Here is a 12,773-nt window from a genome sequence, read left to right on the forward strand (position 1 = left end):
AACAATAATGACAATAATTTTAACTAACAAAAAAACTACTGGTAATTATTATTACTATTATTGTATTTAATAACCGGCGAACAACAACAACAACAACAACAACAATAATAATAATGACAATAATCAGGATAATAAAAAATAATAAAAACTATAAAAACAATATTTATTGTTATATTATTATTATTAATAATTTTAATAATAATAATAATAATAATAATTGTACAAATAATGATTACAAAAATGACAATAATTTTAACTAACAAAAAACCAACTATAACAGTAATAATATGAAAACTACTACTACCACTACTACTATTTTTATTATTATTATATTTAATAACTGGCTAACAATATATATCTGATAGATTTAGTGTTTAGTGTGTAACTTGTATTCCAGTCATGTGACACTCTAGCCAAACAATTGCACTATTGCACCATTACATCATTATATAAAGTGACTAAGCCAATACATTAGGCTAATATGGCAGTAAAAGTTTTTGAGAGAGAAGCACAGAGATAGAAAGGCAAAGCTAGAGAAAGGGGGAGAATGGGGGGGGGGGGGGGGCTGTGATCCCTGGACCTCACCCTGAGATAAGGACAGACCAAAGTCCGAGCAAACACTGGGCCAGGAGCCTGCTGAGTTGCTGATAACAGTTTCACTAGTTCACCAATGTGCTGGTGTATAACTGCCTATTCACTACCGAAATACCTTAATTAGATATAAAAAGATCATACAAGTGGATCTATCCATATACACGGCTCTACGACTAGAATCACCACACACACAGTACAAATACAAACCCCCTATTCCAGATACGTTGGAAAACGCTATAAAAAGATTAATGTTAATGCTCTTGAAGCTTTATTTAACCCATGTGGCTATACACCGATGAGGCATAACATTATGACCACCTTCTTAATATTGTGTTGGTCCCCCTTTTGCTGCCAAAACAGCCCTGACCTGCCGAGGCCTGGACTCCACTAGACTGTGTGCTGTGGTATCTGGCAGCAGATCCTTTAACTCCTGTAAGTTGTGAGGTGGGGCCTCCATGGATCGGACAAGGCCACCTACTTCCATTGCTCCGTGGTCAAGTTCCGATGCTCACATGCCCATTGTTGGCACTTTCCATGGTGGATGGGGGTCAACTTTGAGGATAAAATGTTCACTTGCTGCCTAATACAGTGATAGCGTAGTTGGTAGAGCTTTGGGCTATCAACTGAAAGGTTGAGAGTTCGAATCCCAGCTCTGCAGCCATTGTTGGGTCCTTGAGCAAGGCCCTTAACCCTGTTCTGCTCCAGGGGTGCTGTACAATGGCTGACCCTGCGCTCTGACCCCAGCTTTCAAACAAGCTGAGATGTGCGAAGAAATAGTCACCTCACCTGTCAGTGGTCATAATGTTATGCCTAGTCGGTGTATGTATGACATAAGCATGATGGTTTCTCATGCAATTGCGTCTGAGAGCTCAAGGGTCACGTACATACAACAGTGGTTTCAGGTTTTGCCCTACACAGACTGACATTTCTCCAGATTTTGCTGGCTTCACTTACCATATAGAAGCACTTTGTAGTTCTACAATTACTGACTGTAGTCCATCTGTTTCTCCACATGCTTTGTTAGCCCCTTTCATGCTGTTCTTCAATGGGGACACTCCCAGGACCACTACAGAGCAGGTATTATTTGGGTGGTGGATCATTCTCAGCACTGCAGTAACACTGACATGGTGGTGGTGTGTTAGTGTGTGTTGTGCTGGTATGAGTGGATAGAACACAGCAGTGCTGCTGAAGTTTTTAAACACCTCACTGTCACTGCTGGACTGAGAATAGTCCACGAACCAAAAAAAATATCCAGCCAACAGCGCCCCGTGGGCAGCGTCCTGTGACCACTGATGAAGGTCTAGAAGATGACCAACTCAAACAGCAGCAATAGATGAGCGATCGTCTCTGACTTTACGTCTACAAGGTGGACCAACTGGTAGTGTCTAATAGAGTGGACAGTGAGTGGACATGGTGTTTAAAAACTTACTCATACCAGCACAACACACACTAACACACCACCACATGTCAGTGTCACTGCAGTGCTGAGAATTATCCACCACTTAAATAATACCTGCTCTGTGGTGGTCCTGACCATTGAAGAACAGGGTGAAAGCAGACTAAAACAGTATGTAGAGAAACAGATGGACTACAGTCAGTAATTGTAGAACTACAAAGTGCTTCTATATGGTAAGTGGAGCTGATAAAATGGACAGTGAGTGTAGAAACAAGGAGGTGGTTTTAATGTTATGGCTGATCAGTGTATATTCTCTCCAGATTTTCCTTTGTGATGTTCAAAGCAGTCCCATATCATGATGCTCCCACCCATAACCTCTGCACGTCTTGCATTTTTTAAGCATTCTAAATGCTTGATTTTGATAATACACATTAAGACCATGATACTAAAATCCCACTTATGTCTAATTGTATATTCTTCAAGCATATTTATCTAGTGGTCATGCTATTGAGGCGTTTACAATCATGTTTGTTATTGTACATTAACTAAAGAAGCACATACTTAGCTATAAAGCAAACAATGTTTTGGGGTGTGACTAAGTCTTTCTTAGAAACTGGAGTATTGTTAGTGTCAGATTCAGCTGTATATGTAAATGGTTAGATATATAATGCATTTTACAACATGTAAACACCTGCTCTGATTAATACCAGGGTTGTCATTTAAAAGCCCAATAAACGTTAAAATGATTTATGGTCAGTCATAAAACCATGTAAACACTTTGACATTGAATATCCAAGCCTGGTTGATGACTTAAAAGCTACTCATTTCACAGATAAATCAAACATTACATGACATGTATGCAATATACATACTGCACTTATACTAATAACAACCACAGAGTTTCTTACATTTACTTTGACTTTTATTTCATTGCAGACAGGATGAACCTGATATATTTCATGTTTTATTTTCATTGTATTTATTAATAAACATCCATTCCTGCATTTCAGGACTGCAACACATTCTAAAAAAAGTTGGGACAGTAAAGCATTTACCACTTTGTAAGTTGCCATTCCTTTTCACCACACTTAAAAGACGTTTTGGCACCAAGGAGACCAAGTGATTTAGTGTTTCAGCTTTTATTTTGTCCCATTCTGCAGGCAGGCCAGTCCAGTACCCATACCCTCTTCTTCCGCAGCCTTTGTAATGTGTGCAGCATGTGGTTTTGCATCGTCTTGTTGAAAAATGCATGGACGTCCCTGGAAAAGATGACGTCTTGAAGGCAGCACATGTTGCTCTAAGATCTCAATGTACTTTTCTGCATTAATGCTGCCATCACAGAAGTGTAAATGATCTTTGCCAAGGGCACTGACACAGCCCCATACCATGACAGACCCTGGCTTTTGGACTTTTCGTCTTTGGTCTGGAGCACACGCCGTTAATTTTTGACCTGGAATGCTGATTTATCTCACCACAATACACGTTTCCACTGTGTGATGGTCCATCCTAGATGCCTCCGAGCTCAGAGAAGTCGCCGCTTCTGGACATGGTTAACATAAGGATTCTTTTTTGCACAGTAAAGTTTTAAGTAGCATTTGTGCATGTAACTCTGTATTGTAGTGCTTGACAAAGGTTTGCCAAAGTAATCCCTCACCCATGTGGTTATATCAGCTATTGTTGAGTGGTGGTTCTTGATGCAGTGTCATCTGAGGGATGAAAGATCACGGGGGTTCAGCTTAAGCTTGCACCCTTGGCCTTTACGCACTGAAATTCCTCCTGATTCCTTGAATGGTTTAATGATATTATGCACTGTAGAGGGAGAAATATGCAAATCCATTCCCATCTTTTTTTGAGGTTCATTGTTTTTAAACATTTCAATAATTTTCACACACATTTCTGTACCAAACCATGATTACAATCACCTGTTGACATCACCTGTTTAAAACCGCATCATTATTTCGTTTTTCACCTCATTAGTAGCCCTAAATTGCCCCCGTCCCAACTTTTTTTGTAATATGTTGCAGACCTGAAATGCTGGAATGGAGATATATTAACAACTGAAATAACGTTGAGCAGACAAAACATGAAATATTTTGGGTTCAAACTGTCTGCAATCAAGTAAAAGTCAAAGTAAATGTACAAGTAACACTGTATTTTTATTTTATTTGCATTTTCCATACTGTCCATACTTTTTCTGATTTGAGGTTGAAAATAATAAATAATAAATTTAATGTAATGTAATAATTAATGAAGTTTTTTATAAATTGTTTTTATTATTTTTATTTCAGTCACAACTAGCATCCCAGGATGCAACTGTATAAGGTGGAAGTTGTCTGAGGTGTCTGTTGTTGACGGAGCTGCTTTCTTTCCTCCATATACACTCAACAGTGCAAGAACTGCTTAAACATACACACACACACACACACACACACACACACACACACACACACACACAATACCAGGAAATAATAGCAGTAAGGAGGGTTTCAATCCACCAGGTCAAACATCATACAACTCGATAACTCGGGGAATATTCCTGTTTGTCAAGGATAAGGACATCCCACACAAACACAAGCACACACACACACACACACACACACACACACACATCACCACAACCACCAGCTAAAAATCACTACAGTCCCATCAGTGTGAAATCTGATATAAATCTGCATAGCAATTAGGTTACTGGACTAGTAATCAAAAGGTCGCTGGTTCAAGACCCACCATTGCTTCAACAACTTCAACATGTTGAATATAAATAAATCATCAAAATTAGCTTTAGCATATTTAGTATAGATTTTTAATTGTTAAGGGAAGCACAGTCATGCCTTTTATTTTTAGAATCAGAGAGGAGAATCAAAAGACTACGGACTATTGACTACGGCTGAAGTCTTGTATTAGGCATGAATAGAGAAATAATCCACTTGCAAAACTACTGTAGAACAATTAGTGTCCTCAGTTCCCAAACCATTAAAATGTCTCATTAACTGGAGGGGTGAAGGAACACAAGGGTAAACATTCCTCTGTCCCAGCTTTTCTGGAGTGTGTTGCAAGCATTTAAATGTGTTTAAATTTACAAAATATGGTAACGTTGATCAGTGAAAATATTTGAATCTTTTTTGTTCTACTTTTCTCACTTAAATAAAAGAAGAATTAACAATTCACAGATTCTTCTTTTAATGTTATTCACAGGGCTTAATCCATCCAATAATAATAATAATAATAATAATAATAATAATAATAATAATAATAATTGTAGTAATAATAATAATATTAATAATAATAATAATAATAATAATAACCATAAAAATAATAATAATAGTAATAATGATAATAATAATGATAATAATAATAGTAACAATGATAATAATAACGACAATAATAACAATAATAATTATGATAATAATAATAATAATAATAGTAATAATAATAATAATAGTAATAATGATAATAATAGTAATAATAATAATTAGTGTATTAATAATAATATTAAATAATAGTTATAATAATAATAATAATAGTAATAATAATAATAATGATAATGATAATGATAGTGATAATGATAATAATAATAATAATAATAATAATAATAATAATAATAATAATAATTGTAATAATGATAATAATAATAATAATAGTAATAATAGTAATAATAATAATAATAATAATAATAATAACAATAATAATAATAATAATAATAATAGTAACAATAATAACAGTAATAATAATAACAATAATAATAATAGTAATAATAATAAATAATAATAATAATAATAATAATGATGATAATAATAATAATAATAATAATAATGATTGTAATAATAATAATAATAATAATAAAATCAGACTTTAACGTGTTCATTTATAAAGCACTAGAATTGGCTTTATCACATTTAGTATAGTTTTTTTTTACTTGGTAAATGGAACCACAGTTATGCTGTTTCTTTTTATATTTGACCTATTTTAGTCATAGCCAGTTCCTAGTCTCCATTCTATTGCCAGGCAAGTAAAGATTCATAAAGCCAGTAACTACACATTTCCAAAAACAGAGCTAATTAAATTAAATTCAATTCAATGACAAATTACCTACAAGCAACTCATGACTGCCTAGTTTTGCTCTGATTGTATAAAATAAAAAAAAACCAAATATTCCTACTCAAAACACAGATCCAGTTATGGTCAAAATAAAGTCTGAGTGTTTTAGCCAAACTCAGAATCAATCCCATCAGCGCTGAATCTTACAGACGTAAAAAACCCACAAGGCCAGAGAAGACAAGCTGTTGGAGGATCTGGTAGAACAATAGGGCTTGGCAGCCTGTCCCCTTATCAGTCTGAGGCCTTATCGAGGCCTGTCTCTGTTAGTGTTAACCCCCCAGCAAACCCCGGACCCCTTATCACCCCCGGCTGACGTCAGGGCTCCCGGGCGGAATGCTGGAGACGGACCCTGATAGCGCCGCTCGACTGTGGGAACAGATATCTGAACCCAAAAACGCATCGAGCTGGCCAGTACACACAACTGTCATTTCAACTTGAGGTGAACAAGGAATCGTATCGATGTGTCGATGCGCCGCATGTTCACGGCCGATTGTGGAAAAGATGCGAAGTTACAGAGGTGCGTTGTGGAACCAAATGACATTAAAGAGTGAGAGACTGGTTACAATCAGAAAATTGAAACAGTATCACTAAAGAGTAAACAGGGTGATTTTTTTTTAACAATAGGCGTTTTAGACTCTCTCGGGAAAACCTCATTCTTAAATTTCTCAGCATCCTGAGCTGTAACACAAGTTTAAAAGTGAAACAGGAGGAAAATCCATCCAAACAAATATACATGTGGAGCTTTCAGAGAGAATTTGACAATTATTCCACACAAATGCAGACTCGTCTCAAGCCAAGCGCTGAGCAAAGTGGCAGTTCGCATTGAGGCTCATGGTGAGCACGCCCATGTGAATCATGTGAATGCGCCCTTACTGTATGGCCAAGGAGCTGGCAGAATGATAGCACGGTCCTCCTTACAGGGTAAGACATAAGACTGATCACTGGCAACAATGTCAAACAGTCCCACTCAGAAGGCAGTTCTATTTATGTACTTTAAGTACTAATTACATTATAAACCAAAAAGTATGTGGACACCTGACCATAAGCTTGTTAGACATCCCATTATATTTACTGCTAAATTTGCACTATGAGGCGGATCTAGTATAACCGACATAACTGTACATAGACAAACTATCAGGAGCATAATACTTCACTGGCTTGTTCTTTTGAGGCACAGCACAGACTACAGAGATATGATCACGTGTGTAAAGAAGCACACTTTTACATTGATTATGGAATCCCCAAAGGGACATTAAACATTGTCATCACACTACACCACAAAAAAGTCTGTTACACTAGCAATCCTACGGCAATTCAGTTAGGAATCGGCTAGTCAAAATGTCTAAGATGTCGACGTCTAAAGCAGCTAAAAACACGACTCAGGTAATTGAGTTTGGAAAACTCCCAACCAGTTCTGTAGATGCAGGGGGTGGGGTGTCAAAACACGGATAAGAATTTTTGAACATGAAGCCTAACTATTAAGGTAGACAACACTGTCCATTTTATCAGCTCCTTTTACCATATAGTTCTACAATTACTGACTGTAGTCCATCTTTTTCTCTACATACATTTTAAGCCTGCTTTTACCCTGTTCTTCGATGGTCAGGACCTCCACAGGACCACCACAGAGCAGGTATTATTTAGGTGGTGGATCATTCTCAGCACTGCAGTGACAGCCCTGCAGTATGAGTGTTGTGCTGGTATGAGTGGATCAGATACAGCAGCGCTGCTGGATATTTTAAGTACCGTGTCCACTCACTGTCCACTCCATCAGACACTCCTACCTAGTTGGTCCAAGTCAGAGATGATCGCTCATCTATTGCTGCTGTTTGAGTTGGTCATCTTCTAGACCTTCATCAGTGGTCACAGGTCACTGCCCACGAGGCGCTGTTGTCTGGATATTTTTGGTTGGTAGACTATTCTCAGTCCAGCAGTGACAGTGAGGTGTTTAAAAACTCCATCGGCATTGCTGTGTCTGATCCAGTCATACCAGCACAACACACACTAACACAGGTTCAAAGAGAGCACTGGTAGCTCTGAGGTTAATGTGCTGGACTGGTAATCAGAAGGTTAACGGTTCAAGCCCCACCTCCACCAAGCAAGGCTCTTAACCCTCATTTGCTTGCGTTGTATTCGATCACAATCGTAAGTCGCTTTGGATAAAAGCGTCCGCTAAAGGCTGCAAATGTAAATGTAAAAGGTTGAAATCCCCAGTCCTGCTATTGGCTGATCCTGCATGTACATAAATACAAGATTGGCTATCTGGCTCATAGTTCTGGTTTGTCCAGAGATGTTCAGTGAGTGCCGTTCTTAAACTGTTGCGACAATGGTGAAGGCATTGCATTTGTTTGATGTGAACAATTGTATACACTGGCTAGACATTTTGTAGCTTAAACACCTTCATTTAAGAATTATTTGAGAATTAGAAAGTGTCCACATACTTTTGGCCATTCGTGTTACATATGAAGACGGTTAGTGTGGATATTTGATTAAAAACCTTCAGATGAGGTCACCACAAAGGTTTACGAGGAAATACCTGACTAGCGGTCCATCATGACTGCTGTTTCTCTACCAAACAAGTGTTGTTTTAACCTCTGGACTCCAGTTCATGATGAATAATTATATCCCGTAATATAATAAGAAAAATATTATTCCAGATCATCATCAAAAAACTATAAAGTGAGAATATTTATGAAGTGAAAGATTACAGACTGTAAATCTTAGGCTTTGCAAGTAGAACCAAGGTTGTTTCAGCCAGGGAGTAAGTTTCAGATATATGTGAGTGTGTGGATACCAGGTTGGACATACACTGATCAGCCATAACATTAAAACCACCTCCTTGTTTCTACACACTTACCATATAGAAGCACTTTGTAGTTCTACAATTACTAACTGTAGTCCATCTGTTTCTCTACATAAATTTTTAGCCTGGTTTCACCCTGTTCTTTAATTGTCAGGACCCCCACAGGACCACTACAGAGCAGGTATTATTTAGGTGGTGGATGATTCTCAGCACTGGAGTGACACTGAAATGGTGCTGGTATGAGTGGATCAGACACAGCAGTGCTGCTGGAGTTTTTAAACACCGTGTCCACTCACTGTGTACTCTATTAGACACTCCTACCTTAGTAGTTGGTCCACCTTGTAGATGTAAAGTCAGAGACGATCGTTCATCTATTGCTGCTGTTTGAGTTGGTCATCTGCTAGACCTTCATCAGTGGTCACAGGTCGCTGCCCATGGGGCGCTGTTGGCTGGAGAATTTTGGTTGGTGGACTATTCTCAGTCCAGCAGTGACAGTGAGGTGTTTAAAAACTCTCAGCATTGCTGTGTCTGATCAACTCATATCACTCATATCAAAGCATGCAGAGAAACAGATGTACAATTACAGTCAGTAATTGTACAATTACAAAGTGCTTCTATATGGCAAGTGGAGCTGATAAAATGGACAGTGAGTGTAGAAACAAGGAGGTGGTTTTAATGTTATGGCTGATCGGTGTATATAATTCACTTCCAGCACTGAGAATTAGAAACTACTACTACTTTACCTCTCGCATGTTCTCTCTCTTCTTCTGGTTCTGGTTCATGGCATGACCTGTTCAAGGCAGGAGGAGGAATGAGGTAGGAGAAGGAGTAGGAGGAGAAACACGGCCTTGAGATTCAGGCAGCGAGAGGGGAGTTTTGTCTCCAGCCTCTCTCATCTTTCTTCTCTCTCTTTCACCCCGGCTTCCTAGCTTACTCTCTTTGTTGAGCACGCACTCCCTAAATTTCTTTCGCAGCTGCCACGGCCTTGGGTGTAAATAATTGCCGAAAGAGAGAGAAAATGAGCTAAAAGAAGGGACTGAAGAAAGGATGGGGGAGGATCGAGGCAGTTTTATTTTGATGTATTGTTATGTGCGTGTTTGTGGTTGTTAATCAGTTTATCATTAATATTAAAACATGGATTTATATATATATATATTTACAATTATTAAAGTATAGAGAAAGTATTACTTCCTTTGTATTTATTATATAGTAAAGTGCTTTTAAAAAAACTAGATAGATAGAATGTGTTTATCTGTCATATATACAACCCCAAATCAGAAAAAGTTGGGACAGTATGGAAAATGCAAATAAAAAAAAAATGCAGTGTTCCTTACATATACTTTCACTTGTTTTTGATTGCAGACAAGATAAACCTCCATTCCTGCATTTCAGGCCTGCAACACATTTAAAAAAAAGTCAGGGCAATTTAGGGCTAGTAATGAGGTGAAAAAACTAAATAATTATGTGATTTCAAACAGGTGATTGTAATCATGGGTTGGTACGAAAGCAGCATCCAGGAAACGCTGAGTCTTTGATGACCAGATAAGAAAGGTGATCAGATCTCTTTGCATATTTCTCCCTCTACAGTGCATAATATCATTAAACCATTCCAGAAATTGGGAATTTCAGTGTGTAAAGGCCACCCGTGAAGCTGAACACCCGTGATCTTTGACCCCTCAGACGGCACTGCATCAAGAACCGCCACTCAACAATAGCTGATATAACCACATGGGTGAGGGATTACTTTGGCAAACCTTTGTCAAGCACTACAATACAGAGTTACATGCACAAATGCTACTTAAAACTTTACTGTGCAAAAAAGAAACCTTATGTTAACCATGTCCAGAAGCGGCGACGACTTCTCTGGGCTCGGAGGCATCTGGGATGGACCATCACACAGTGGAAACGTGTATTGTGGTCAGATGAATCAGCATTCCAGGTCTTTTTTGGAAGAAAATGCACGCTGTGTGCTCCGGACCATCCAGACTGTCAGCAACAAGTCCAAAAGCCAGGGTCTGTCATGGTATGCCCTTGGCAAAGGTCATTTACAGTTCTGTGATGGCAGCATTAATGCAGAAAAGTACATTGAGATCTTAGAGCAACATGTGCTGCCTTCAAGACGTCATCTTTTCCAGGGACGTCCATGTATTTTTCAACAAGACGATGCAAAACCACATGCTGCACACATTACAATGGCATGGCTGTGGAAGAAGAGGGTACGGGTACTGTACTGGCCTGCCTGCAGTCCTGACCTGTCCCCAATAGAGAATGTGTGGGGAATTTTGAAACGGCAAATGCAACAACAACGACCCCGTAATGTTGCACATCTTAAGACGTGTTTGCAGGAAGAATGGGACAAAATAAAAGCTGAAACACTAAATGACTTGGTCTCCTCGGTGCCAAAACGTCTTTTAAGTGTGGTGAAAAGGAATGGCGACATTACAAAGTGGTAAATGCTTGACTGCTTTACTCTTGTTCCATCAAGGTCTCAGCAATATTGTAGCTTCCGTACACTCCTCACTGCTGGGTTGATTCTTAGCTTGACCTGTATTAACTGCTGTTTATTTAAGATGATAAGCCGTGCTGTTGTGTTAAGCTCTCTTTAATTACTACATCAGTGGGACAGAGGACTGGTGTGTGTGTGTGTGTGTGTGTGTGTGTTTGTAAACAGGAGCCCTCTGATTGGATCTGTTGCCTGTGTGGACATAGTGGGTTCATAGGCAGGTCTTGACCGGACAGGTAAACACAGTCTTCGTCCTCATTATGTCCAAAAGTCCAAAATTATGTGTTCACAACCTTACCATCAGCTTGTTGGTCATCCCGTTCCAATATAATGTCTTCCCACCACCTAATCATGGCTAGACTTTCCACAGAATTTTGGACACTGTATGGTCAAAAGTGTTTGGACACCTGACCACAAGCTTGTTGGCCATTCATTCATTTATTCATTCATTCATTGTCTTATCCGCTTATCCAATTAGGGTTGCGGGTGGGTGCCGGAACCTATCCCAGCTTTTCAATGGGTGCAAGGCACACAGTAACACCCTAGATGGTACGCCAGTCCATCGCAGGGCAGACACACACACACACACACACATTCACCTATAGGGCAATTCAGTGTCTTCAATTAACCTGACTGCATGTTTTTGGACTGTGGGAGGAAACCGGAGCTCCCGGAGGAAACCCACGCAGACACGGGGAGAACATGCAAACTCCACACAGAAAGAACCCAAACCGCCCCGCCTGGGGATCAAACCCAGGACCTTCTTGCTGTGAGGTGACAGTGCTACCCACCAAACCATATGCCATAACATTAAAACCACCTCCTTGTTTCTACACTCACTGTCCATTTTATCAGCTCCACTTACCATATAGAAGCACTTTGTAGTTCTACAATTACTGACTGTCCATCTGTCTCTCTGCATGCTTTGTTATCCCCCTTTCATGCTGTTCTTCAATGGTCAGGACTCTCCCAGGACCACCACTGAGCAGGTATTATTTGGGTGGTGGATCATTCTCAGCGCTGCAGTGACACTAACATGGTGGTGGTGTGTTAGTGTGTGTTGTGCTGGTATGAGTGGATCAGACACAGCAGCCTAAATAATACCTGCTCTGTGGTGGTCCTGGGGGGGGGGGTCCTGACCATTGAAGAACAGGGTGAAAGCAGGCTAACAAAGAATGCAGAGAAACAGATGGACTACAGTCAGTAATTGTAGAACTACAAAGTGCTTCTATATGGTAAGTGGAGCTGATAAAATGGACAGTGAGTGTAGAAACAAGGAGGTGGTTTTAATGTTATGGCTGATCAGTATTTCTATATGTGTGTGTGTGTGTGTGTGTGTGTGTGTGTGTGTGTTTGCCCTGTGATAGACTGACAACCTG

This window comes from Trichomycterus rosablanca, chromosome 9 (assembly GCF_030014385.1).
Source record: "Trichomycterus rosablanca isolate fTriRos1 chromosome 9, fTriRos1.hap1, whole genome shotgun sequence".
Taxonomy (NCBI): Eukaryota; Metazoa; Chordata; class Actinopteri; order Siluriformes; family Trichomycteridae; genus Trichomycterus; species Trichomycterus rosablanca.